Source organism: Sceloporus occidentalis, unplaced genomic scaffold (genome assembly GCF_023333645.1).
Source record: "Sceloporus occidentalis isolate IW3139 unplaced genomic scaffold, rSceOcc1.0.p SCAF_6, whole genome shotgun sequence".
Taxonomy (NCBI): Eukaryota; Metazoa; Chordata; class Lepidosauria; order Squamata; family Phrynosomatidae; genus Sceloporus; species Sceloporus occidentalis.
Window position 1 is genome coordinate 8,799,351 of NW_028316986.1, and position 4,854 is coordinate 8,804,204.

A 4,854-nucleotide genomic window follows, 5' to 3' on the forward strand; every position below is an offset into this window, starting at 1 on the left:
GAACATAAGCTAATGGGGAAAAGCCTGGCTGGGGAAAAACATCCAGCAAAGGAGCAGAGAAAGTCCACTTTTTGCCATTGTCCCATACAGGACTGGGCCATGCACCAGTTGGGGGATGACCAGAACTGGAGTGGCCTTATGCCACTCCAAGCTGCTGATCTGCATGACCCCATAATCTCATTGTGGCACCCAGAAATTTCTCAACAAATCTGTCTCAGCATGTAGAGGTTATACAGATTGCCCCTAAGGGTTGGTGGAAGCATCCCCTTTCCTGGCCAGATCGGGGCCACAGCAACCTCATGCCGCAGCCTCGATCTAGCCTCTGGCGGGCACAAAAAGGAGCCACAAAAATCAGCTCCTTTTTGTGCCCTCCAAAAGGCGACATAGCTGCAATGGTGTGGTTTTATGGTGCCCCTTTCAGTGCTGCATCATCTGGATGCAGTGCCAGAGGCACGTCATGATGCCGTGTGCCACCTGTCATGGCATGCAGCATCATTACACCCTGGGGGCAGAGTGAGGGCATCCATCATCAGGATGCTGCACTCTGATTCCACCCACAGGTGGGCTTTTTTGGCCCATTTGTATAGGGTCCTAGTGATGTACATTTCTCTCTTTATTCTTCCTGCCTCTGAATGAGAGCAAGGAAATTTATTACTCATCTTACTCTTCTGTGGAGAGTGAGCTATTTCAACTTGGTTGCCCCTCAAAGAGAAGCAAACCATCCCTGATAAATTCCCCCAGAATGAGGACTGAAAAACACGCAGCTGGCTTTCCTTCTCTAACTCTTCTTACAATTAGTGGTGTTAACCATGCAACTCTGTTCACAGTGTCTAACAAGAAAGGATGGCCAGTGTTTAACAAGAAAGGATGGGCAATGTTTATTTTTACAATGAAATTATATCTCCTCCAGCCTCTCCTGCAGCCCAATAGAGTTATTTTAATTGTCTTGACTGAAACTAACACAGTTAAAATAGGGAATATCAAGTTATAGATGGCCGTATTACAGCAATGAATCCTTATGTGCATTGCCAGGTCCACATGAAACATGTATGCATTCATACGCTTTTTTGATTTGAACCCATAGGAGGGACCACATTACTCCGGTTTTGAGGTCCCTCCACTGGCTGCCTATCAGCTTCCGGGCCCAGTACAAGGTGTTGGTTATCACCTTTAAAGCCCTAAATGGCTTGGGTCCAAGCTATCTCAGGGACCACCTCCTCCCGTACAATCCTCCCCGTGCTCTCCGGTCCTCTGGGAGGAACTTACTGCAGCCTTTAAAACCTAGGCTTGCGGCGACCTCCCAGAGGGCGTTCTCTGCTGTCGCCCCAAACTCTGGAACGACCTGCCGAATGAGATCCGTCAGATAACATCATTAGACAGCTTTAAAAAAGCGGTCAAGACGGATCTCTTCCGGCAGGCCTTTCCAGACTAACCATCCCGGCCCAGGTTCCCTGATTCCCTCATTCCTCCCGTGGCCCCATCTTAGTGATGGTCGAGGATCAACAGAGGGATATCAGGGTTTTTAGTTTTAATTTCTGTTTTTATGCTTGATATTGTGTTTTTAATATGTTATACTGTTTAATATTGTCTTAAGGGGGGGAGGGATAAAGTGTTTTTAATTGTTATATTTTATATTTTACTGTTGCCAACCGCCCGGATTGGTTTGCCACAGGGCGGTATATAAATAAATAATATTATTATTATTATTATTATTATTATTATTATTATTATTATTATGGATCTTTTGGTGGTGACTTGACAGAACCATAAAATACTCAGCTTCATTTCTCTTCCACAGTTTCTAACAAGGAAGCATATCCTGTGTTTATTTTTATAATAGAATTCCTCTCTCTCATGCTCCCCTCCTGCAGCCAGGCAGAACAATTCAAATTGTGTTGACTGAAACACACAGTTAAAATGTATGGTTGAGCCACTGTTGCTTTCATTACTTAACCAATCAATCAATCAATCAATCAATCAATCATCGTGAACATCACATTTCTTACAAAAGTGCCTGCCCTGTTCTTTTCTTTTCTTTTTTGCAAATGAAGTATCTACAAATCCTCATACTTCTGGTCAGGTGCCAAATTTCAGAGCTCTTAAATACTTGAGCTGAATATTAAGTATGTAGATTTTGGATAGAATTTTGGTTTGGTTTGGTTTGGTTTCTTGACAATACTGCAGTAAAGGGGAAAAATGAAAAATATGGTCAAAATTTGAAGAAAAAAAATAGGTCGTACAGATCACTGATGTCAAAATAATGAAAACCAGAAAAGAAGGAAATAAAGATGGGAGAACCTAAAATATGTTAATGTTAGATGAAAATATGTATGAGAACAACTCGGATCTCTCCTTAAAATTGTAACATGTATTAATGAAAGAAAATTATTAAAACTAAATTTGAATAGAATAAGAAATCACAAAAGTAAGCTAAAACAAGAAAAAAATGGTGAATGCAACAACAAGTTATGTAGATGTATTATCAGTAATTGTGACAACAACAGAAAGTCAAGAATTTAAGGAAACTGACAAATCAGTAAATGATGAAAAGGAAGTAAGATATAAGAGAAAAGAGGGCAAAAGAAGGTGACTAGAGTAAGTGGAATGATGGTAAGAGAAGGAGAAGTGGGATTTAGATAAGAGGGATAAGATTAAGAAGGGAAAGGAAGAGAGGGAGTAAAAGGAAGAAAGATTGGGGTTAAGATTGTGTTAGAGAGATAGAAGGAATAAAAAGAGAGGTACAAAGTAGAAGGATACAGAGTGAAAGAATAATGGAAAGGCCATCAACACTGATTGTATCAGAGAGATAACAAAACAAAGAGTACAGGTTAAGATGTAAGATTATATGTCTGTATGTTTGTAATATTGTATGTTTGGGTTATTAAAAGGGTGGTGGAAGGAAACTGTATTCATGTTCATGTGCATATTTATGTTTATGTTTGAGTTTTAACATGTTTAATTAAAATATTTTTTAAAAAGATGGCAAAAGGTATTCATGGGAAGAACACACAAGCTAATAGAGGCTGCAGTTTGCTTTCCCCTAAGCCTACTGGGAAAAGCAAGATTCCACCCTCCCCTTTCCTATCCCTCCACATTAAGTATAAACTACTGTTGTACTTTGAACCCAATTTACAGTAGCTGAAGTAAGTTAAGGACAAAAGGATACAGAGGGAGGGGGGAAGAGAAACTGAGCCATTATTTGGATGTCTGGATGACAGAGGATTCATTAGAACTGTCCCTGTCAATCAGGACAGTTGGAAGATAAGAAAATGAGTTTCAGGTGCATTTATGATTCTTTAATTCTATTTCTGAGATGTAACTGAAGCACAGTCTTCAAACAATCTGAGCATCTACCCGCTGACTGATATTCAACATCACTGCAGCTGCATCCTTCCCACAGGTAGGATACAAGCTAGCCATCCCAGTTCTAAATGATCCATTCTCATCATTCTTCTTCTACAGTTATATTTTTATAGCTTGAATGTTGATGTAAGCCTTACCTGCAGGGAACAAGACCATGACTAATAGGAGAGTAATGAAAAGGTACCCCATCTGCATTGTGGAGCTGGGATCTCAAGTTGGACAACAAGCGGAGAAGACAAAACCAGATAGAAGGGCCTCAATTTATAGTACTCTGGGGAATACTGACACCCAAGCCTTGCAGTTAATGATCCTGCAGCAATTCAAGAAACTCTTAGTGCAGCAAAAAAGACATCAGATTCAAGGGAGAGGAAATATTAAATTGGCAATTCTTCATGATTCATTGGATTAAAAATATGAGTTTGCTTCTGACTAGCTATTTCCTTTTTGGTAGTCTACTAGAGTAGGTTCATTGATTCACTGGGATTTACTTACCTCTAGAGTCACCATTCATCAGATGGCTCTGCTCTCGGTCAGACCAACATATAAAATTTCAGAATTTGTTTAATAGCTCGTGGATATTCATTCATTTACAAAGAAATAAGCCAGATATGAGAAGTTGGGCATTTTAGACTTTTGGCTCTCAAAGAGTGTCCCCCACATTTTCTGTCATTTTCTCAGGATTGCAAATTATGGGGCAATTTTTCAACCTCACTCTCACAAAATTCTAATGAAAAAATTGTTTGGTTTTGTTCTGTTTTTAAATAGGAAATCAAATGCAGTCTGGAGGATTCCTCATCCTCACCCTTTAAACTCCCAAATGTTTTTTCAGGTGCCCCAAAAATGTGCTGGGAATAAAATGTACTTTGTATTCAGGGAGGTTTTTCCCTGATTTTTTCCCTAGCTTTTTCCCACAACATCCACAAAAGGACTCATTTATGGGTAACCTCAGACTATGTGCATGCATGCTATCTAACAGGTTGGAGGTAACATCTATGTGGCAATGTGTTTAGAGAATCTTCCACTTCAAAAGCCTGAACTCTGTAGGATCCCAAAGAGACAGATGTTCACATCCCGACTCCATTCATTGAAATGAATGGGCAGGTGACAAATCCAATTGAGGTTTTAGTTTGAACTTTAAAGAAGCTGGTTCCCAATCTAGGGTGGCTGCACCCCCAGGGAGTGCACCGTGGAACTTCAGAGGGTGTAACAAAGATACTTGCATTCATCTGGATTCAGTTTCCTTTTGTCAATCAAGAAAAAAAATCTGGGAATCACTTGTAGGCAGACCTTTAGATCATAGTCAGTATGAAAGTTCCATGTTTTGACAAAATCATGAATGAAAAACAGGAGCCAAAGACACCATTTAATTTTATGTTCAAAATTGGGGTTGCTTTTACTGTTTACATTTTTTTCTGAATAAATTAGAGTCCATTTGCTCAACTTAGATGTGTATTTTATGCACTGAGTTAAAAGCTTTTTTTTTAAAGGTTC